This window comes from Ornithorhynchus anatinus, chromosome 3, assembly GCF_004115215.2.
Source record: "Ornithorhynchus anatinus isolate Pmale09 chromosome 3, mOrnAna1.pri.v4, whole genome shotgun sequence".
Taxonomy (NCBI): Eukaryota; Metazoa; Chordata; class Mammalia; order Monotremata; family Ornithorhynchidae; genus Ornithorhynchus; species Ornithorhynchus anatinus.
The window spans coordinates 40,612,010-40,636,938 of NC_041730.1; the positions used below are offsets into that span (position 1 = coordinate 40,612,010).

At 44.9% G+C, this 24,929-nt stretch overlaps 1 non-coding gene across 1 annotated transcript; it reads left to right on the plus strand.

The window, feature by feature from the left end:
* The first annotated feature begins 24,354 nt into the window (after positions 1-24,354).
* Positions 24,355-24,492, plus strand: LOC114810879. Its single transcript, XR_003758569.1, has one exon. It is a non-coding gene; the product is annotated as a small nucleolar RNA SNORA7 (small nucleolar RNA).
* The last annotated feature ends 437 nt before the right edge of the window (positions 24,493-24,929 follow it).

The window sequence follows — 24,929 nt, forward strand, 5'->3', positions numbered from 1 at the left end:
TCGGTCTCGTCTCTCCGCTGCTAGAATTTTTGACTCCGCTGCCTTTAGCTTGAAAGGACAGAATAATTTACTGGTCGCCTATCTAGAAAGATAATCACAACAGTTTCTCCTGCAATAAACCACATCTTCCATGACCCTCCAAAGGCTCTAGTCCCTAATGACTGCACCATGTTTTGACAGCCAGAATTACAGCTAGAAAAATGTAAACAGTGCTCCACAGTTGCATTCAGCATTGGCTCTAATTAATTCCTTGTCTTGCTGCATTTATAATATTGCATGAGAAAAACGCCTGCAAAATATCTGGGGCTGAGATTGACTCAGGCCTTGTAGCTCGGAGAGAGTGTTTAGGGAAGTCCCATGTTGATTCCTTGGTCCTCCCTGAATTAACCAGGAGTCAAACTGGGATTCTGTCCCCTCAGGAAGGAATAAAATCTCAGGCAGCACAGTGAGAAGTGTTCAGGGTTTTCGCTTAGAATTTGCCCAAATCCGAACTGTAGTAAAGCAGCTTGGCTTGGTGGAAATCACATGGGCCTGTAAGTCAGAGGATCTTGGGCAATTCATTTAACTTCTCTGTGCTTCAGTTTCCTCTTCTGCAAAATGGGGATTCAGTGCCTGTGTTGCTTCCTACTGAGACCGTGAGCCTCATGTGGGACATGGAGCGTGTTCAAGCTGATTAGCTTGTATCTACCTCAGCACCTAGTTCAGTGATTGACTCCTAGTAAGTGCTTAACACATATAATTATTATTATTGTTATTATTATTACTCTCCCTGTCTTCCCTTCTACATAAACTGTGATCCCCATGTGGGACAGGGACTGTGTCTGACCTGATTAACATGTATCTACCCCAGGGTTTAATACAGTGCTTGATGCATAGTAAGCAGAGTAGCCTAGTGGATAGAGCATGGGCCTGAGAGTCAGAAGGACCTGGGTTCTAATCTCCAGCTCTGCCACTTGACTGCTGTATAACCAGGGGCAAGTCACTTTTCTGGGCCTCAGTTATCTCTTCTATAAAATGGGGTTTAAGACTAGGAGTCCCATGTGGGACAGAGACTGCATCCAACCTGATTAGCTTGTATCTACCCGAGCACTTATTATGACGCTTGATGTATAAGTGCTTAATAAATACAATAATAATACCCTTTTTTAAGCACTTACTATGGGCCTAGAGCTTTGCTAAGCACTGGAATAGATACAGAGTGATCAAATTGGACCCACTCTCGAAGGATCAGCCCTGGAATCAATGACTAACCTCGAAGCAGGTTGGAATAGTTGAGCAACTTTCCACTGGTTTCTCGATTCTGAATACAAAAACACTGCGTTTGACCAAAAGCCACTCGGGGGATTAGCCAGAGGATTTGGGCCTTCTGTGGACACAGAGCAGAGAAGAACACAGCCCGCCTGAGGAAGGGGCAGGTTTTTTAGCTCAATTCAGATCGCTTTTCGTGTTCTGGCTGAAAGCTTAATTTGGCGGTGGGATGGCTGAAAAATGCTTTAAAAGGACCTTCAAGAGCTTGAGATTCATCTTGAGATTTTCTGTCCTCCTCAGAGCTCGTCCTTCTGCGTCTTCCTGCCCGGGGAGGAATGGTGGGGCTGCCTTGGTGCATGGGCAGAGGGTGGGGAGGGGCTGCTTGGGGAGGGGTCACTATGGGCATGTAGGAAGCCATGATTGAGCGGGAGGCAAAGGCAAGGTCTGCTGGACTCCCATTCACCCCCAAACCCCAGCACTAGCCAGTTCTGAGAGCCATCACATTGTCACTCCAGACAGCGGGGCCACAGCCTCCTCCACCCTCATCTCTCTCTATCCTTTGGGGGAACTCAAACCTGTGGCCCAGATTGGACCTCAAGGCCAAACATGGGCTGATGGGTAGAGAAACCTTCAGAGCCTCTGGGGCTGGCTGCTTCCTCATGCTGCTGGAAACCACCACTTCCTAGAAATAGCAGGAGGAAAAAGCAAGTCCTTCAATGGCGGGGGCGGGGGGCGGGGGAGAGCAGGGGCTGGACTTCCAGTGTCAGGGAGCAGGGGAATGGGTGGGATTTAACCCTCTGGAGAGGGAAGAGGTATGTAGATTTAGAGGGAGAGACATGGAAGTCCGAGGTGCTGTTGAGTCATTCCTCAGAGGGAAGCAACCTCTGTAGGCTGAAATGACTTTCAGGGGCCAGATGTTAGGAGGACATGGGCTCAGCATCACCCTCCCTGTATCACCCTTGTAATTGACTTCCGCCGACGCGGCTCTTCTTGCCACTGTGGCTAAGCAGAGAAGCAGTGTGGCTTAGTGGATAGATAACAGACCTGGATTCTAATCCCGGTTCCACCACTTGTCTGCTGTGTGACCTTGGGCAAGTCACTTCACTTCTCTGTATCTCAGTTCCCTCAGCTAAATGGGGATTAGGACTGTGAGCCCCATGTAGGACAGGGACTGTGTCCCACCTGATTAGCTTGCATCTACCCCAGTGCTTAGTACAGTGCCTGGCACAAAGTAGACACTTAAGAAAAATTGTTATTGTTATTATTATTATTATTGAGGCAGACAGTAAGGATGGGAGCCTGATCTGATCCTGAGCTCCTCAAAGAGCATTAAGCTTACGGCCTGGATGCCAACAGTAACTGCAGTGAAAACACGACTGGGGTTGTTGAATGGGAGAGTCATTTTGCAGGCAATGGTGGGGTGAGCAGCATTGAAAGGATTTTTTTCTGGAAAATTCAACTGAAATCTGAAAGGGAATTTGCACTTGACATCTAAAGAGGGAAAGAGAAGAAAGACTCCACTTCTTTGTCCCAGCAGAATGGTGGGGTTTTTTAAAATGGTATTTCTTAAGCAATTACTATATACCAGGCACTGTACTAATCGCTGGGGTAGATAGAAGCTAATCAGATTGGACACAGTCCATATCCCACGTGGGATTCACAGCCTCAATTCCCATTTTACAGATGAGGTAACTGAGGCCCAGAGAAGTGAAATGACTGACCTAAGGTCACACAGCAGACAAGTGGAGGAACTGCATTAGAGCCCAGGTCCTTCTGACACCCAGGCCTGCGCTCTATCCAATTAGCCATGCTGCTTCTCCTTCCGGCCCCTATCTTCCAAAGCTCACTCCTCCCCTTTCCTTCTGGGATCACCCGGAAGAGAATGGGAAGAGAGAAAAAAGAGTGAAAGGTCAAAGCAGCCATGTCCCATCCATCTGAGGGGACCAGCTACCTGAACCGGGAACTACAGGAAATTTAATGAATCAATGAGTCAATTGATCAGGGTGCAGAGCCCTGTACCTAATGCTGGGGAGAGTACAACAGAGTTGGTCATTCATCCTTTCTTTCAATTGTACTTATTGAATGCTTACTTTGAGCAGAGAACTGTACTAAGCACTTGGGAGAGTACCAAGTAGCAATAAACAGACACTTTCCTTGCCCTTAAGGAGCTTACAGCCTTAAGCAGCTTTCTTTAAAGCACTTTAGGGTGGGACCAAGCTGTCTATGCAGCTAGGCCCCTGGAGCATTACTTGGTTTAAGTTTCTGGCGACAAATTAGAAAAAAATGGCTCCAGGGACCCAGGTAATAAGAATAATGATAATAATAATGTTGGTATTTGTTAAGCGCTTATTATGTGCAGAGCACTGTTCTAAGCACTGGGGTAGATACAGGGTAATCCGATTGTCCCACGTGAGGCTCACAGTCTTCATCTCCATTTTACAGATGAGGTAACTGAGGCACAGAGAAGTTAAGTGATGTGCCCACAGTCACACAGCTGACAAGTGGCAGAGCCGAGATTCAAACCCTTGACCTCTGACTCCCAAGCCTGGGCTCTTTCCACTGAGCCACCCTGCCGAGAAATCTGGAGGAGCCACAGCTGTGGAAGTCTCTTTGAGAAGGCCTTGAAGAGGGGAGATAGGGGAGGAGAATGTAGTGTTTTCCAAACTAGGACAGTAGAGCTCAGGCCTGGGAGTCAGAACATCATGGGTTCTACTCCTGGATCCTCCACTTGTCTTCTTTGTGACCTTGGGCAAGTCACTTCTCTGTACCTCAGTTATCTCAGCTGTAAAATGGGGATTGAGGCTGTGAGTCTCATGTGGGACAAGGACTGTGTCCAACCTGATTTGTTTGTATCTACCCCAGCATTTAGAACAGTGCCGGCATATAGTAAACACCTAACAAATACCGTAATTATGAATTATTATTATTATTATTGTTAAGGAAATGTTGACTTGGGGTGGGAAAAGGCAAAAGAGAGAGGCAAAGCGTTGATCTCATCATATTCCAGATAAAACATGGATGAAATAAGAGCCTTAACTGTCTCCTGAGTTACCTTAGCAACTGGTCCAGCCTGGCAAATGGCCAGAAGCCTGCAGAACTTCATCAGTTCATAAGAAATTATGAATTTTTCCCACGGATTAATTTTCGGAGATGACTGGGACCTTCCCTTTTAGAATATTAATCATTCTGGCTTTTCCTTTTTGGAAGCAGGATCTCAGTTGGAGAGCAAGTACTCCCACTGGTGCTAGAATTTCAGGAAGGAAAATCCTGTCAAGTTGGTTGGTCCCGAGACACTCAAAATTGTCATGGGGTCACTTCCGCAACAAGTGAGGGTGGTAAAGTTGAGTAATGACTGGGATGCTGAAATTCCAGAAACCTCATTTCAGACATGTGCTTCTAGTGAGTTCCTTCCTAATCAATCAGCGGCATTTATTGAGCACTTACTTTTTTTTAATGGTACTTGGTAAGCACTTACCCTGTGCCAGGCACTGTACTAAGTGCTGGGTAGATAAAAGTTAATCAAGTTGGACACAGTCCATGTTTCACAGTCTTAATCCCCATTTTATAAGGGAGATAACAGGCAAATAGAAGTGAAGTGACTGGTCCAAGGTCACATAACAGACAAGTGACGGAGTTGGGATTGGTCCTGGTCCTTCTGACTCCCAGGACCATGCTTTATCCACTAGGTCACAGTGCTTCCACGATTGCTTATTGTGAACACTGTACTAAGGACTCGGGGGAGTATAATACATCACAGTTGGTAGACGTGTTCCCTGTCCATAATGAGTTTCAATCTAATGCTAGGTTATGGCACTATTTGGAAGGCTGGCAGAGGCTGGGGCAGATTCACGGTCTGTACAGAGGAAATCGTCTTGTCTCCCTAGGGAGATTATCCTGAAAATTGTCTCCCCCTCTAGTCCCTAAGCTCCTTGTAGGGCAGGGAGTGTGTCTATCTGTCGTTTTATCGTACTCTCTCAAGTACTTAGTACAGTGTTCTGCACACTATTAGTGCTCATTAAATACCACTGAATGAATAAATGAAAGTTGACCTTGCTAAATGTTGTTGCAGCTCACTAAGACTAAAAGGAATCACCATGGTGGCGTGATTGGAAGCATAATAATAATAATAATGTTGGTATTTGTTAAGCACTTACTATGTGCAGAGCACTGTCCTAAGTGCTGAGGTAGATACAGGGTAATCAGGTTGTCCCACGTGAGGCTCACAGTTAATCCCCATTTTACAGATGAGGGAACTGAGGCACAGAGAAGTGAAGTGACTTGCCCACAGTCACACAGGTGACAAGTGGCAGAGCCAGGATTCAAACCCATGAACTCTGACTCCCAAGCCCAGACTCTTTACTCTGAGCAACACTGCTTCTTGAAGCATTTATTATTGTAGCTTTGCCAGTGAACTTCTGGGCATTAGAAGGAAACAAGTGATATGGGGCATATTATGAATGAGATTTCTATGTACATGACACAGTCCAATAGGTAGCTACATATAGCACTGTCAGCTTTTCGAAAGCTGGGAGTTCTGTGTGCGAGGAAAATTTTCATTTTGTTCCTTGGGAAAGATACAAGTTAATCAGGCCCCACCACTTGTCCGCTCTGTGAGCCTGAACAAGTCATTTAACTTCTCTGCGTCTCAGTTCCCTCATCTATAAAATGGGGATTAAGACTCTGAGCTCCATGTGAGACAGGGACTGTGTCCAACCTGACTAGCTTGTATCTACCCCGGCACTTAGTACAGTGCCTGGCACATTCTAAGTGCTTCACAAATAGCATAGTACAAAATACCACATATATATGCCTATCCCAGAGCTTAGTACAGTGCTTTGAACATAGTCAGCACTTATGAGCAAGTGAAAGAACAGGGAACAGATGGAGGAAACCAGAGTGGAGGGTGGGTGAGTAGAGGAGGAAAGGTTGGTAAATTGACTAGCTTTAGGGCCCCAATTTCCTACAGGCGTCAGACCGCCCTTCTGACCGCCCGCTTTATCAGAATGTAAGCTGGTGGACAGGGAACATGTCTACCAACTCTTTCGTGTTGTACTCTCCCAAGCACTTAGTACAGGGCTCGGCACACAGTAGAGGCTCGATAAATATGATTGACTGCTCTGCCCACAGTAAATACCACTGATGATAGAGACACTTTCGTTCCACTGGGAAACACCAACGCAGCAGGCTAGGAGCATCTTCAAAAATTTTTGAGACAGTCCTCCAAGAATGCCAATGTGCTGGTGATAGTTCATGCTGAAGGCCCCAGGTAAAAATCCTGCTCCTTTACTGGATATGTAATCACAATTACATATACACACAAATAATTCTCTGTATTCTAAGAAAGATCAGGTATGTGTCTATATATATATATATAAACATACATACTTAAATATATACTGCACTCCTTCATATGTGTTAATGAAGGAATGAAAAACAATAACTATTGTTTTCTTTTATTGATCAGAGGCACTCATCACATCTTAATCTCCTGGAGCAGTTATGTTAATCATAGGAAAGTAATCTTGTATGCCAACCTTCAGTTCATCGTTGTGCAATTAGTATAAAAGTTATATGTTCTGCCCCTTGAAGGCTTTAAAAAATGATTAAATACACTAACTCTGTCTATTTTATAGTTTAAAATTTAAAGTTTATTGGATGGACTGAATAGCTTCAAGAATCTATAGCAATGTGGATAAAGCATGGTCTTGAGAGTCAGAGGACCTGGGTTCTAATTCTAATTCTGACCCCACCACTTGTCTGCTGTGTGATCTTAGTCAAGTCACTTTCACTCCGTCTTGGTTTCCTTATTTGTAAAATGGGGTTAAGACTGTGAGCCCCATTTGGAATAGGGACTGTTTCCAACCTGCTTATCTACAGTCCCCGGCACTTAGTAAGCACTTTACAAATTATATAATTTAATAGCAAGTGATACATACATATACCTACCCCAGAGCTTAGTACAGTGTCTTGAATATAGTAAGCACTACGCAAATACCATAATTTAATTTCAAATACCATACGGGTATATGTATATCTATATCTATATATCTATGTAGAGATATGTATATATATGTATATATATATATATATATCTACTCTCTGGCTTAGTACAGTGCCTGGAACATAATAAGAACTTCACAAATACTACAATCATTAATAATGTGAAGTTTCGCTTATGTAGACCTCAGGTATCCGTTTGATCTAGATTAAATTGTAATGGCATCTATAATCCCCAGCTAGACCCAGCTGTGGTTCTAGCAAACTGTTCGGAGTGCTCTGACCCACCTAGATTCTCCAAAATTAGAACCCATCCAGGCCCCAGTTAATTTCAAGAGCTCCCCTATGTAGAGTACTGGCAGCAGGAATTTTTCTGGGGACGAGACTCTCTTTCTGTTATGCGAGAGTGGTCCTTGAGAAAGTGCAAAGGTCTTCATGCCCAGAAGATGCAGTTGAGCGGAAGATGACTGTTCTATTAAGAGCTCTTTCTAAACACCGAAGGAAAATAAGTTCATGCACAATTCCATCACTGGGGTAAATACCATCCTACTTCCAATCCAGGGTTTTGCCTCCCTTGGTGGAAACAGCATGGTCTAGTGGGTAGAGCACGGGCCTGGGAGTCAGATGGACCTGTCTTCTAATTCCAGCTTGGCCACTTGTCTGCTGCGTGATCCTTGGCAAGTCACTTCCCTTCTCTGTGCCTCAGTTCCCTCATCTTTAGAATGGGGATTAAAACTGAGCCCCATGTGGGACATGGATTGTTTTTAACCTTCTTAGCTGATATCTACCCCAGCACTTAGTACAGCACCTGGCACATAGTAAGCGCTTAACAAATACCATTAAAAAATACAAAAAAATTGGAACCTTGGAGGGACCAAGTGGGAAATGCTCATCTGTTCTTGCAGATATACCTGATATTCCCCTCATCATGCTTCATTTTCCAAGTAGCCAATTCCGGATTGATCATCTAGAATCTATGTCATTCTTCTGGAACGTGCTGTTCCCCTACTGAGCTTCAGTACCCGAATCTAGCCTAACTCCAGAAATTTGGGGTTCAAAGATGTCATGGGATCTCTTACCATATCATTTTCATCATGTTTTACAGAAGAAGCCTCTGTAGAGTTCACAAACAAAATCTTCCTTTCACTAAGACCTTGCCTATCAGGATAGCACCTGACAGCATTGTCTTAGCCCTCTATGTGAGCTGGAACATTTCAGTAGTTTGGGGGGACAGAAGAAATTTCATAACTAGATTCCTTAGTGCCACTTGGGTTGGGTTTCATTAGGGTTGAAAAGGCATGTATACTTTACGAGGGTGGACTTACCAGGTTTTAGGGTCTCCTCTTATACACTCTACTCCTCTAACACCAGCTTGCTCACTGGGCCACAATCTCATCTATCTCACAGCCTAGCCTAGCTCACATCCTCCCCCTAGCCTGGAACTTCCTCGCCCTCCTCCTATACACCAGGCCACAATTCTCCCCACCTTATTAAGGTCACATCTCCTCCAAGAGGTTTTCCCCAGCTCGCTCTCCCTTCTCCTTCATCTCTGCACTTGAATCTGTGACCTTTGGACTTTTGATATTTGCCCCAACCTCAGCCTCACAGGACTTCTATATACATATCTGAAAATTATTTACTTTACTTGTACTAATGTCTATCTCCCCCTCTAGACTGTAAGTTCACTGGGGGCAGGGAGCCTGTCTGCCAACTCTTTTGTATTGTACTCTCCCAAGCGCCTAATGCAGAGGTCTGTAATCATTCATTCATTCAGTTGTATTTATTGTGTGTTTCCCGTGTGCAGAGCACTGTACAAAGCGCTTGTAAGAGTACAATATAACAATAAACAGACACATTCCCTGCCCATAGTGAGCTCACAGTCTAGAGGGGGAGATAGACATTAATATAAATAAATAAATTACAGATACATACATAAGTGCTGTGGGATTAGGAAGGGGGATAAAAAAGGGAGGAAGTTAAGGTGACACAGAAGGGAATGGGAGAAGAGGAAAGGTGGGCTTAGTCAGGGAAGGCTTCTTGGAAGAGGTGGGTCTTCAATAAGGCTTTGAAGAATGGGAGAGTAATTTTCTGTTAGATTTGAGGAGGGAGGGCATTCCAGGCCAGAGGCAGGACTTGGGCAAGAAGTCGGCAGTGAGAGAAGATGAGGTGGAGATTCAGTGAGAAGGTTAACATTAGAGGAGCAAAGTGTGAGGGCTGTGTTGTAGTAGAATAGTGAGTTGAGGTAGTAGAGAGCAAGGTGATTGAGTGCTTTAAAGTCAATGGTGAAGAGTTTTTGCTTGATGCTGAGTTGGATGGGCAACCACTAAAGCATCTTCAGGAGTGGGGAAACATGTCCTGAATGTTTCTGTAGAAAAATAATCCAGGCAGCAGAGTGGAGAATGGACTGGAGTGGGGAGAGACAGGAGGCTGGGAGGTCAGCAAGGAGGCTGATACGGTAATCAAGGAGAAATAGGATAAATCATTGGATTAACATAGTAGCCGTTTGGATGGAGAGGAAAGGGCAGATTTTAGCAATGTTGTGAAGGTGGAACTAACAGGATTTAATGATGGATTAAATATGTGGGTTGAATGAGAGAGAGGAGTCAAGGGTAACACCAAGGTTATGGGCTTGTGAGACATAAAGGAAGGTGTTGCCATCTGCAGTGATGGAAAAGTCACGGCAGGGACAGGGTTTGGGTGGGAAGTTAAGGAGTTCTGTTTTGGACGTGTTAAATTTGAGGTGACGAGAGGATGTCCAAGCAGAGATGTCTTGAAGGCAAGATGAAATGCGAGACAGCAGAGAGGGAGAGAGATTAGGGCTGGAGGTGTAGATTTGGATATCATCCACATAGAGGTAGTAGTTGAAGCCATGGTAGTGAATGAGTTCTCCAAGGGAGTGGGTGGAGATGGAGAATACAAAAGGACCCAGAACTGAACCATAAGGGACCCCCAGAGTTAGGGGGTGGGAGGCAGAGGAGGACCCCACAAAAGAGACAAAGAATGATTGGCTGGAGAGATGAGGAGAATCAGGAGTGGATAGTGTCGATGAAAAAGTAACTGTGTGTTCCTCTGCACCTAGTAAACGCTCAATAAATTCCATTAAAAAAAGATAAGGAATTAGAGGAGGGGTTAGTAAGGAAAGGTCAGAAGAATTAAGGAAAAATTTAAAGAAAAGTAGACATTAAGCAAAAAAATCGAAGGAAGCCTCCCTTTCATTAATTCATTCATTCAATCATATTTATTGAGTGTGACTGTGGGCAAGTCACTTAACTTCTCTGTGCCTCAGTTCCCTCATCTGTAAAATGGGGATTAAGACTGTGAGCCCCACGTGGGACAACCTGATTCCCCTATGTCTACCCCAGCGCTTAGAACAGTGCTCGGCACATAGTAAGCGCTTAACAAATACCAACATTATTATTATTATTATTATTATTGAGTGCTTACTGTGTGCAGAGCACTGTACTAAGCCCTTGGAAAGTACAATTCAGCAATAAAGAGAGACAATCCCTGCCCACCCCAATTTGCTCTAATACGGGTACCAACAAAGAGAGAAAACCTGGGTTCAAGTTTTCAGACTCCTCTTGAGTACCTTTGATTCTTGGAATACCTCTGCAGGTACTCTTGTCTCAGCTATGCTAAAGCAGGGAACTAGATGCCGAGGAACCCAAAGGAAACAATTCTCAGAGAAACTGAAAATGGAGACTGTCATGGAGGCTTGCAGCATGGAGAAGTAGCGTGGAAAGAACATGGGTCAAGGAGTCAGAAGAGCTGGGTTCAAATCCAATTACTGCCACTTGTCTGCTGTGTGACCTTGGGCAAGGCACTTCACTTCCCTTTTGCCTCAGTTTCCTCATCTGTAAAATGGGGATTAAATCCCAGGCCCTGCTACTGAGTCTGTGAGCTCTACGAAGGACAGGGACTGTGTCCAATATGATTAACTTGTATCTATTTCAGCACTTAGAACAGTGCTCGGCACATAGTAAGTGCTTAACAGGTACCATTATTATCATTATTATTACTATTAGATGGCATGAGGTAGAAGGTGGTGTCGCTTAGGTCAGTCAATCAATCCCATTTATTGAATGCTTACTGAATGCAGAGAACTATGCTAAACTCTTGGGAGAGCACAATATAACAGAGTTGGTAGACACATTCCCTGCACACATTGAGCTTACAGTCTAGAGGGAGACACAGACAGTAACATAAATGAACAAATTATGGATATGTAGATAACTGCTGTGGAGCTGAGGGAGGGGTGAATAAAGGGATCAAGCTCAAGTTCAGAGGTGATGCAGCAGGGAGTGGGAGAAGAGGAAATGAAGGCTTAGTCAGGTTACATTAGAGATCTCAAAGCAAGATTTTAGTCAGGAGTTAAAGGAGCAAAGAGGTTGGGGGAGGAATTGGGGAAATCAGAAGCACCTGAATGAGTCCTCCCTGCTACTTAGAATATAAGCTCATTTATGGGTCAGGGATGCATCTACTAATTCTACTGTACTCTCCTAAGTGCTTAGTACAGTGCTCTGCACATGGTAAGTGCTCAATAAATACCATGGATTGATTGACTGATTAGACTGTGAGTCCTTTGTGGGACAGGGACTTTGTCCAACGTGATTAATTATAACTACCCCAGGGCTTAAAACAGTGCTTGATGCATAGTAAGTACTTAACACATATCACCATCATCATAATCACCATCATCATCACCTTCACAAATGAACTATAGATGGGGGAGTAAAAGAGAATTGTGCAGTAGCTGATCCTGCTGAACTAAAAAAAATAATCTGAAGCCTTTAATTTATAAACTGATTTGGGCACCAGTGTTTGGCAATATATCTCCCTTATTGAGTGGTCTGGCAGGCAAATTTGACCTTCATTGTTTTTTTTTAGGTTATCCCATTTGCCTGAGCTGGAATTTTGCCTAGATAAGTGAGAATTTACTGTATGCACATATTGATTTGTGGATTCCATCTATTTATTCATTTTTCCAGTCGCTTGCTATTGCAAGCTCTATCTGTTTTTCTTTCCGCTCCCACTATTTGGAAAGCATTTGCATCTGCCTGTCTCCTCTGTTAAAGTGTAAACTCTCCCAAGTGCTTAGAAGAGAGTCCAGCACACAGCAGGTACTCAGTAAATTACCATTGACTCATTGATTAATTGATTGATGATTGAGACTCCGGTCCACCCTCGGTCCAGTTCTTAAACTGGAGTCTTTTCTAGGGAGGTGCAGAAGGCTAAAATCTTGGGAAATCTTCAGTGGCAGCAGGTGTATACCAGCCTGAACGTGGATGGGCAGAGTTCGATCCAGGATCAGGGTAGCAGAGCAGCTCCTGGGAAGTGCTCAGTCCACCTGCCACCCGGGGCTTCTGAGATCAGGGCCCAGCCTGAGGTAGAGACAGGAGAAACCGGCTCATTCTTTCATTTAGCTCTCAGACTTGGAGTCCTGGCTTTTGGAAAGTGGCATGCAAATTCATGCAAATCAACCCCTAGACATAGGTAAATTATGCAAATATATGACCCTGCGTTTACTGGAAACACTTTTGTACAGTTGAGGCTTAGTCTCTGTAACCCTCCTTTTTTCGGGTAACAAATCAGAGTTGTCTTGAGACGGCAGCGATCCGTCCTAGGTTAAAGCCTGGTCCGGGGTGGGGGTGGTGAGGGGGCTTCCTTTCCAATTTTCCCTGTTCCACCCGGGAACCTCCCACTTTCCACTGCCTCAGTCCGATGGACAAGGTCACACAGGAGAGTTCAGCGGAACTAGAACTCAAGTCCTTCTGATTCCCAGGCCCGGGGTCTATCCACTAGGCCATGATGCCTGGGCTTCGAAGTCAGAGGTCATGAGTTTGACTACCTCCTCTGCCACTTGTCAGCTATGTGACTGTGGGCAAGTCACTTCACTTCTCTGTGCCTCAGTTACCTCATCTGTAAAATGGGGATTAACTGTGAGCCTCACGTGGGACAACCTGATTACCCTGTATCTACCCCAGCGCTTAGAACAGTGCTCTGCACATAGTAAGCGCTTTACAAATACCAACATTATTATTATTTTGTGTCTGTTGCCCAGCCCTGTTCCACTTTATTTTTAGAATATGAACACTTGGATGGCCTGGGATGCTACTTAACTCTCATCTGGGCAATTTTTCTCAGAGCTCAGTACAGAGCTCTGCCCACTGAGTCTCTGACTCAGCTCCGTCATCTGCAAAATGGGGATTCAATACCTTTTTTAATGGTATCTGTTAAGCGCTTACTACATGCCAGGTACTGTACTGAGAGCTGGGGTAGATGAAAGCTAATGAGGTTGGACACAGTCCATGCCCCACATGAGGCTTACAATCTTTATTTCCATTTTACAGATGAGGTAACTGAGGCAGAGAAGTGAAGGGACTTGCCCAAGGTCACAGCAGAAAAGTGGAATAGAACCCAGGTCCTTCTGACTCCCAGACTTGTCCTCTATCCACCAGGCCACGCTCCCTCCTACTTAGACTATGAGCCCCATGTGGGTGCTGATTATCTTGTATTTACCCCAGTGTTTAGTTCAGTACTTGGGACCTAGTAAATGTTTAATAAATATCACAATTATCACTAATTCTTATTACTATTTAAACTACTTCCCCAAACGTGTGAAAGTTTCTGCATTCCTCATACAGATCACCCAGATTTTTCCAGTTAACACATGAGTAGATTAATAATAAATCCTATTGATTTAGGACCTAAATAGTACTTAGCATTCAGCACAGGCATTACCACGAATAGCACGGTGTATTAGTACAAGAGAATTTGAACCTTAGATTCGATAATAATCGCCCATCCCAAACTAGAATTTATTCCGACTTAACCCAGGGGAACCACCACTCCCTGAGAGTCACAGTGAAAGCTTCCTTAGCGGAACTTCAGCAGCCACCCCATCCACAGGGTCTTCCTGTGGAAGCTTCTGCTTTCCCTGTGACCATCACCTTTCCAAGCCAGGACCCAGCCGGAACCTCAGATGGGAACCCCTCTCTACTTGGGCACTTCACGCGAAGCCTGCGTCTGCTGGTTCCGTCCCTCCGGGCTGCACCACTCCTGCTGCATCATGGTTCATGTTTAATAATAATGATAATAATTATTATAATTGCTACTGTTATTATTATTATTATAATTGTGGTACTTGGTAAGCACTTACTATGTGCACCAGGCACTGCACTAAGCACTGGGGTGGATAAAAGCAAATCAGGTTGAACACAGTCCCTGTCCCACAGTCTCAATCCCCATTTTACAGACGAGGGAACTGAGGCACAGAGAAGTGAAGTGACTTACCCAAGGTCACACAGCAGACACGTGGCAGAGCTGGGATTAGAATCCATGACCTTCTGATTCCCAGGCCCGTGCCCTAGCCACAACGCCATATTACTTATCAGCAAACTGTTGGGCAGTTTGCCCCATCACAGCTGAAAAAGCTGCTTGAATCCTGGGGTATAAATGGCTACGGTCTCAGATCCAGGTCTGTAGAAGGAGGGATTCTGGGCTTCCCACACCGATAAGTTGGCACAGGGCGGGCTCCGTGACGTTGGCCTTCCAGTAACTCTCTGTCCACAGTTCCTGAAAGCAAGATACAGGCCACCGAGAAACCCTTTGTTTATCAAGGGACATGAATTGGTCTTAGAATAATTTGCGTCATTTAAAAGTGACCTGTCATGCTAATACGATTTCTATCCTCTCATCTGGAGATAGAAAAGGATTTGTTGGCAAGTTTACAGGGGCCATTATGAAGTGATAGAGTGGAGGATGTGGCTAATGAATGCTCCCTTTGGGAAGCCATTATTGGAGAGACTGGCCATATGTCCCTGGCAAACTGGGACGAGTCCAGATTTTTTCTATGCCCTGGGTAATTTTAGTCAGTCATTCAGTCATATAATTGAACCCTGACTGTGTTTGGAACACTAAGTGCTTGGGAGAGTACAATATAACAATCTAACAGACTCATTTCCTTCCCACAGTGAGCTTACAGTCTAGAGGGGGAGACAGGAATTAATAAAAATAAAATTACAGATATCTGTATTTGTGCTGTGGGGCTGGGACAGGGGATGAATTATAGGGAGCAAGTCGGTGTGATGCAAAAGGGAGTGGAAGAAAAGGAAAAGAGAGCTTAGTCAGGGAAGGCCTCTAGGAGATGTGCCTTCAATAAGGCTTTGAAGCGGGGGAGAGTAATTATCTGTCGGATATGAGGAGGGAGTGTGTCTCAGGACAGAGACAGGACGTGGATCAGAGGTTGGCGGATAGATGAAATGGAGTTACAGTGAGAAGGTTAACATTAGAAAAATGTAGTGTGGGGGCTGGGTTTTAGTAGGAGAGTAGTGAGGTGAGGTAGGAGAAGCAAGACGATTAAAGCTGATGGTGAGGAACGAAGGGGATGGAAGCCAGATTGAAGGAGTCGAGGAGAGAATTGGAGGAGAGGAATTTAAGAAAGCAAGACAACTCGCTCAAGGGGTTTGAAGAGGAATGGTAGGAGGGAGATGGGGCTATAACTTGGAGGGAGCCATGGGGTCAAGGGAGGGGCATTTTAGGATAGGGGAGACATGAGCACGTTCCAAAGCAGTAGGGAGGAAGGCATCAAAAAGCGAACAGTCTAAGATGCTAGTTAGAGAACGAAGAAAGGAGGGGCCAAATGTTTTGATAAGGTGTGAAGGAATGGGGTCAGATGTGCAGGTGGAGGGGGTGGATTTTGAGAGAAAACAGGAAATACTCTAGAGATACTGCTGGGAAATATGGGAGAGTTGAAGAAGGGGCTGGAAGAAAGAGGGACTGGGGAGGGGCAGGGGAGATTTTAGAGAGCTCACTCCTGTTGGTTTCAATTTTTTCAATAAAGTAGGTGGCCAGGTCTTTAGGAGAAAGGGATGGGGAAAGCAGCAAGACATGGGGTTTGAGGAGGGAGCTAAACATCTGGAACAACAGGTCGGGGCAATGGGCATGGGTGTCAATTAGGATTTTTTTAGAAAATTAGACCATTGTCCCAGAATGGAGACTATCCTGGCTCAGTTAGTCAGACCTCCCTGGGACTACCTCCATAGCTGAGCTGGCTCATTGTAAATGATGATGATGATGATAATGGTATTTATTGAGCACTTACTAGGTGCAAGGACTGTACTAAGTGCTATGGTGAATACAAGCAAATCAGGTTGGACACAGTTCCTGTCCCATGTGAGGCCCACAGTCTCAATCCCCATTTTACAGGTGAGGTAACTGAAACCTAGAGAAGTGAAGTGACTTGTCCAAGGTCACACAGCAGACAAGTGGTGGAGTCGGGATTAGAACCCATGACCTATTGACTCCTAGGCCCATGCTCTATCCATTGTGCCATGCTGCTTCCCATAATAATAATAATAATGGTATTTGTTAAGCGCTTACTATGTGCCAAGCATTGTTCTAAGCACTGGGGTAGATACAGGGTAATGATGTTGTCCCACGTGGGACTCACAGTCTTCCTCCCCATTTTACAGATGAGGTAACTGAGGCACAGAGACATAAAGTTACTTGCCCAAAGTCACACAGCTGACAAGTGGTGGAGCTGGGATTAGAACCTGCAACCTCTGACTCCCAAGCCCGGGCTTTTAGCACTAAGCCACGCTGCTTCTCTAATACTATCAATATCAATACTATCAATAATATTGAGTGAGTTTTTACTCTGTAACGAGTCCTTCACCAAGTTCTTGGGAGAGTAGAGCTGATTAAGTAGACCCCATCACTTACCTCTCCCCTCTCAGGGTCTCACCTGAGAGTTTCCAGTTCTCTACCAGTCTTGGCTACCAGAGGGAGAGTCAAGCAATAGCCTACCCATTCCATTCCTACTTGGGTAGTGGATAGCAAGCGGAAGGCAATCTGCTACAAGTCAAAACTCACCCGTGCTGGGGAGCAGCTCCACGGGAGAGAGTCGAGGGCGGAGACTCGAGTTTACTGCGCGGAAGATGGCAGTGGTAAACCACTTCTGTATTTTTATCAAGAAAACTCAATGGATACATTACCAGAACGATTGCACATGGAGAGTGGGACGTGCTGAGAGAGATGTGTCCGTGGTGTCGCTGTGGTTCGGAAAGGACTCGACCATAAAACAAGACAATCCCTGACCTCAAGGATCTTAGACACTCAAAGGTGGAGGCAAACACTAAAATAAATCACAGATAGAGGAAACTACAAGATATAAGGATATGGACAATAAAGTACAGGAAGCAGTGTGGACTAGTGGTTAGAGTACGGGTCTGGAAGTCAGAAGGACCTGGGTTCTAATCCCGACTCTGCGACTTCTCTGCTGTGGGCAAGTCGCTTCACTTCTCTGGGCCTCAGGTACCTCATCTGCAAAATGGAGATTAATTCTGTGAGTCTCATGTGGAACATGGACTGTGTCCAACCTGATTAGCTAAAATCTACCTCAGTATTTAGTACAGTGCTTGTCACATAGTATGTGCTTAACAAATGCCATTTAAAAAATGCCGTTGAGGGGTGGGAGTGGTGGAAGTACCTAATCAAATAATGGTATTTAATGAGCGCCTACTGTGTGCAGAGCTCTGTATTAAGAAGTTGGTAGTGTACAGTATAACAAAGTTGGTAGACATGATCCCTGCCCAAAATGAACTTATAGTCTAGAAGGGGAAACAGAATGGCCTAGCAGATAGAGTTTGGTCCTGGGAGTCAGAAGGATTGGTTTCTATTTCCAGCTCCCCCACTTGTCTGCGGTGTGACCTTGGGCAAGTCATTTCACTTCTCTGTGCCCCATTTACCTCATCTGAAAAATGGGGATGGAGACTGTGAGCCCCATGTGGTACAGGGGCTGTGTCCAACCTGATAAACTTGGATCTATCCAAGTACTTAGTCCAGTGCCTAGAACATAGTAAGCGCTTAACAAATACCATAAAAAAATGCAGGTGTCAAAGGCTGGGGCAACTGCTAGTGCGGTTCACTGTTCAGAGTTCATCTGCCGCAGCTAGAGAACGTACACTATCCTCAAGATCACAACGCTCCCTTTAATTGGTCTCTGTACTTCTAAGAGATGTATGTCCACTAATAATGAATGCTCCAATGTCAGTAAGTCAATTATCATAGGAAGAAACAAAACAAACTCAGGTTGTTTCCCACTGTGAAGCTGGTTGCTCACTCCTTTAGTAGGATGAGACACCTAAAAATAAAATGCAAAAGCTGCAAATGGACTTTTCAATGATATGACACCTGGGGTTAAATCAGAGAGTTTTAATGAACATGTGGGATGGTGCAGAACATGCCAGCTGGTGTAATCCTTCCTCAATTATAAAATGGGGATTCAATTCCTGTTCTCCCTCCTACTTGGAGAAGCATCCTGGTCTAGTGGAAAGAGCCCAGGCTTAGAAGTCAGAGAACCTGGCTTCTAATACTAGCTTTGTCACTTGTCTGCTGTGTGACCCTGGGCAAGTCCCTTCATTTCTCTGAGCCTCAGTTCCCACTTCTGCAAAATGGCGATTCAATTCCTCTTCTTCCTCTTTAATTATGAGCCTCTTCTGGGACCTGTATCTTGTATCTGCCCTTGATCTTCTTGATCTTGTATCAAGAAGCAGCATGGCTTAGTGGAAAGAGCATAGGTTTGGGAGCCAGAGACTGTGGGTTCCAATCCCAGCTCCACCACTTGTCAGGTGTGTGACCTTGGGCAAGTCACTTCAATTCTCTGTGCCTCAGTGACCTCATCTGTAAAATGGGGATTAAGATTGTGAGCCCCACCTGGGACGACCTGATAATCTTGTATCTCCCCCAGTACTTGGAAAAGTGCTTGGCACATAGTAAACACTTAACAAATACCATTATTATGATTATTATTATTACCCCAACACTTAATACAGTGCGTGGCACATAGTAATGGCTTAACAAAAACCACAGTTATTATTAGAATTACTTAATCTGTGAGTCCAAATTAGAACAGGGACTCTGTCTGACTCTATTAACTTGTTTCTACCCTAGCGCTTAGAACAGTTCATAACACATAGTAAAGGCTTAACAAATACCTTTTTTTTCAAAAAAAAAAAAGGACTGTGGAAAGGTTAAGCAATGGCGAGGAGTTTCTGTTTGAAGTGGAGGTGGAAGGGCAACCACTGGAGGTTCTTGAAGAGACTGGAAGGGAGGAAGGGAGTAGGAGGAAGTAAGATTTAATCCCCATTTACCATGAGAAAGCTGAAGCACAGAGAAGTTAAGCGACTACCCAGAGTCACATAACAGGCAGTGGAAGAGTTGGGATTAGAACCAAAGTCTTCTGACTCCCAGGCCCCACTCTTTCCATTGGGCCATGCTGCTTTTTCATCTTTCTTTTCCCTTCTCTGGCCCTTCCCCCCACCCTCCTTGGGGCTGAGAGAAATCAGTCATGGCATCCTCCTCTATAAACTGGCACAGGCAGGGCAAAGGGAGAGTTGCGAGGGGCTCATGATCAAGTCTGAGATTGAGTGGGGAAGGATAGTGTCTATCAGTGGCTTTATAGATGACCTGTAGAGAGGAAGGGAGAATGCGCTCTTGGCATCTTCAGGAACATCCTCCGAGGGAGGTGGGAGGAGCATTTGGATTCGAAAATAGAATTCAGCATGAGTTTTACCTCCTGGAAAATGATTCTGCCCAAACAGCATGAAATTCAATGGGAATGAGGACAAGGTGGTGTGTTTGCATTCAAAAGGCAAATCCAGAGGGAGGAGACACTGGCTTGACTCAAGGACAGATGAAAAGGACCTGAGGACCAGAGTGGGCCACAAGCTAAAAATGTTAGCCGTGTGTCACTACTATTAAAAAAAGCCATTGTACTGTTGGGATGGGGCAGAAGAAGGTGCAGGGGATAAATGGAACAAATGGAATTGTTTTGGTGGTATATTTCCAGTAAATCCAGAACATGGGTCATTGGGTCATCAAGTGGACAGAGGAAAGTCTGGTCAATCTCCTGAGCCCCTCAGCATCTCTGGGCCTCCTTGGATGATGAGATCTTGGGGTCTGATTGCAAGCGATCATGGGTCTCTCCAGAATTGCTTCTTCCAAGTCTGCCTCTTCCACTGAGAGCCTGCCTTGGGACATTCTTTTTTTTTTTTTTTTCCAAATAAAATTCATTAAGAGCTTACTACATTTCAGGCACTGAACTAAGCACTGGTTAGATACAAGATAACCAGGTTGGACCAGTCCTTGTCCCACCTGATGAGCACAATCTTAATCTCTGTTTTTCAGATGAGGTAACTTTTTCAGATGAGGTAACTGAGGCACAGAGAAGTGGAGTGACTGACACCATTTCATCATTTACCCTCATGGTGAGATCCTGTCTTACAGATACCAGTAAAGGAAAGTAGTAGTGGTGAGTGAAAAGCACTACAGTGTTCTAAGCACTTGAGAAAGTACATTGGAAGCAAGAGGCATGTTTCCTATCCAAAAAGAGCTTCCACTCTAATAGCGAGGTTAGACCTTAAGAGATTTACAAATCTGAATTCAATCCCTCCCATGTGCTTCTGGAATACTTTGAGAAGCAGCATAGACTAGTGAATAGAGCTCAAACCTGGGACTCGGAAGTACCTGGGTCCTAATTTTGGCTCCATCATTTGCCTTAACAATTACTACAATAATAAAAAATTAGTCCAATGCCAATTTATTACTACTACTACTATTAATGGTATTTTTAAGCACTTACTTTGTGCCAGGCACTGTACTACTCGCTGGTATAGGTACAAGCAAATCAGGTTGGATACGGTCCCACATAGGGCTCACAGTCTTAATCCCCTTTTTACAGATGAGGAAACTCAGACACAGAGAAGGGAAGTTACTTGCCCAAAGCCACACAGCAGACAGTAGTGGAGCCGGGATTAGAACCTGTCTTCTGACACCCCGGGCCGTGCTCTATGTGCTACGCCATGCTGCTTCTTAGTTCTTGGGAGAGTACAACAGAGTTGGTAGACACGTTCTCTGTTGATTGCATTTATTTTATAGCCATTATCTACCTGGGATCCAACCAGCTTGGTCTCCAGCAGGGAAAAAAACAAGAAGTGTGCCGCTCTTGTTTTCCAGTTCCATTAATGGAAATAGGTTTCCTGTGTTTCATTTGGGTAACACGTTTACCCTTTTCCTGAGCTCTAGAGGATTCAGTAACAGTGAAAATTGGGAGCAGTAGAAACCGATCAATCAATCAGTGGTATTTATTGAGTACTTACGGTGTGCAGAGCACTGTATTAAGAGTTGGAAGAATACCATATAACAGAGTTGGTAGCCATGCTTCCTGCCCATGACGAGAAATACTTCCATTGACTCCTACCGCTCGTTTCTCTCAACCTGGAATGAGTGGAGTGGAGTTAATTGCTTTCAGCTGGTGGCAGGCTCAGCTCTTCAGCTGATTTGGCTATCTGTTTGGCCTTGGGCAAGTCACTTGCTTTTCTGTGCCTCAGTTACCTCATCTGTAAAATGGAGATTGAGACTGTGAGCCCTGTATGGGGCAAGGGACTGTGTCCAACCTGATTTGCTTGTATATTCCCCAGCACTTAGCACGGTGCCTGGCACATAGTAAATGCTTAACAAATACCTTTATTATTATCACTATTTTTATTATTATCTAGGGTCTGTTCAGGGCACTCAGAGTGGATTATGAAAACTTAGATCAATCGATCAGTGGTATTTATTGAGCGCTCACTGTGTACAGGGGACTATTCTAAGTGCTTGGAAGAGTCCTATCATCAATTAATAGTATTTATTGAGCACTTACTATGTACAGGACACTGTACTAAGCGTTTGGGAGAGTACAGTACAATGGAGTGGGTAGACAGATCCCTGCTGTCAAATAACAGAGTCTAGAGGGGGAGAGAGACATTAATATAAGTGAATTCATGATGGATAGGTACATAAGTTTTGGGGGCTGAGGGTGGGGAGACTATCAAGTGGCTAAAGGCAGAGAGATCTTGCAGTCACATTTATTTCATTCCAACATATTTACTGAGCATTTACTGTGTGCAGAGAACCATACTTGGGACCATGCTTGGGAGAGTACAATAAGCACTTATTTGCAGTGTTTTGCCCACAGTAAGAGCTCAATAAACATGATTGAATGAATACAAGGTAACAGTAAACAGACACATTCCCTCCTCAAGTAAATCCCAGGGCACAGATCTCATGGAAAATCTGAACGGCGACGAGCTGCTCAGGATGTCCAGTGGCTGTGCAGTTTGTGAGATGAGTGGTCCTGCTCTAATTCCGTATAAGAGTCCTCCTCTTTATGAAAGAGCAGCAGTGCAGCCCAGTGGAAACACTAAGGCAGGGGAAGTGACTGGTGACGTATAAAGAAAGGTGAAACAGAAGCACTTAAAAGTCGAGGATGATGGTAAACACGAAAGGAGCAGCAGGATCGAAACCCGGCTCTGCCACCTGTCAGCTGTGTGACTGTGGGCAAGTCACTTAACTTCTCTGGGCCTCAGTTACCTCATCTGTAAAATGGGGATGAAGTCTGTGAGCTTCACGTGGGACAACCTGATTACCCTGTATCTCCCCCAGCTCTTAGAACAGTGCTCTGCACATAACAAATACCAACATTATTATTTCAGAGTCCTCATGTTCAGACTGACAGTCCGAGAAGTCACGGCTGCGGTCGAGGAGGTGACTTCTCAGGTCCTAAGAGTTGAGAAGGCCTCAGACTGTCGCTGTTTGAGATCTTCACACACCGAAGTAGAGGCCCATGGGAGTCCCCAGGGCAGAGGGTGGGTTGTGAGATGAGACCCCATTGAACGGGAGAAAGGGGCTGGTCCTGTATCCACTTCTGAAGCTGCACGATTTGCTCTGTGGGGCTCTACTGGGGGACCCAAAACCAGACACCCCCAGGGAGCAGATTTCTGGGAAGCAGAAGCGATGTCGGGAAGCCGTGTGGCCTAGAGGAAAGATCACAGGTTTGGGAGCCAGAGGACCTGGGTTAATAATAATAATAATAATGTTGGTATTTATTAAGCGCTTACTATGTGCCGAGCACTGTTCTAAGCGCTGGGGTAGACACAGGGGAATCAGGATGTCCCACGTGGGGCTCACAGTCTTAATCCCCATTTTATAGATGAGGTAACTGAGGCACAGAGAAGTTAAGTGACTTGCCCACAGTCACACAGCTGACAAGTGGCAGAGCTGGGATTCAATCCTGCTGCTCCTTTCGTGTTTCGTGGGTTCTAATCCCAGCTCTGCCACTTGCCTGCTGGGTGACTTTGGGCAAGTCACTTCACTTCTCTGGGCCTCAACTGTAAAATGGGGTTTCCAGTCCTGTGCTCCCTCCTCCTTAGGCTGCGTATCTACCCCAGCTCTTAAACAGTGCTTGATAAACAGTAAGTGCTTAACTATTATTATTGTTATTATCATTATTATTATTCTCGAGGGAAAAACTATTAATATGGTGGAGACAATCTGTAAGGAAAGGGCAGGGGCAGTCCCAGAAAAACCAGTAATCCTCTGGTGCATGCAGTGTATGTGTGTGTGTGGGTATGCATGTTCAGTAGACACGTGTGAATGTGTGTGCATATATCTGCATTTATCTATCCCCTGTTTCTCCCTCTCCCTATGCTTCATTGTCTTTGCTATCTTTCCCTGACTAAGCTCTCGTTTCCTCTTTTCCACTCCCTTTTGCAGCGCCCTAACTTGATCCCCTTCATTTTTCCCCCTCCCAGCCCCACCACTCTTATGTCTATATCTGTAATTTTATTTTATTTTTTATCATCCTTTGTCTCCCCGTCTAGACTGTAAGCTCCCTGTGGGCAGGAAATGGGTCTGTTATACTGTTACATTGTACTCTCCCAAGTGCTCAGGGCAGTGCTCTGCACACAGTTAAGTGCTCAGTGAATACAATTGATTGACTGACTTTTCTGCCACCCCCACATCCCCTGTCTCCCTCTGCCCCCTCTTGATGTCCAAACCTGAGAAGTGAATGGGAAAATTAAACACTTTTCCAAGAAAATCCTGGCTTCATCAGTTTCACAGAGCCCAAATTAGAATACTACTTGCCTGCTATGTGAACTAGAGCAAGTCACTTCACTTCTCTGTGCCTCAGTTCCCTCATCTGCAATATGGGGATTAAGACTGTAAAACCCATGTCAAACAGGGATTGGGTCCAACTCTTGTATCTAACCCTATGCTTAGTACAATCCCCTCTCAGGATCACACCTGGAGAGTTTCCAGTATTCTACCAGTCTCGGCTATGAGAGGGACAATCAAGCAGAGTCCTGTCCATTCCATTCCTAGATTGGGCAGTGGCTAGTGAGAGGAAGGCAATCTGCTGCAAGTCAAAACTCACCTGTGTTGGGCAGCAGCGGCATGGAAGAGAGTCGAGGGTGGAAACTCAGGTTTACTGTGAGGAAGAAAGCAATGGTAAACCACTTCCGTATTTTGACCAAGAAAACTCTCTGGACACACTACCGGAATGATGGTAGCTGGAGGTGGAACATTCTGGGAGATGTGATTATGGAGTTGCTATGAGCCAGAGACGACTTGACAGAATAAGGCAAAACAAGCTTAGTACAATGCCTGACACAGAGTAAGTGCTTAACAAATACCTTAAAAAATGTGAGCATAATCTTACTTTATGCTAATTTTGGCATAGAATTAGGAAATTCAGAGGAGGAGAAAAGATACTGGGGAAGCTCTTGGTAGCGAAGTCCATGACTGTCCACATGTCCTGAGTCCAGATGTCAGTAAGCCAGAACCCCTGCAGATTCTCCGGT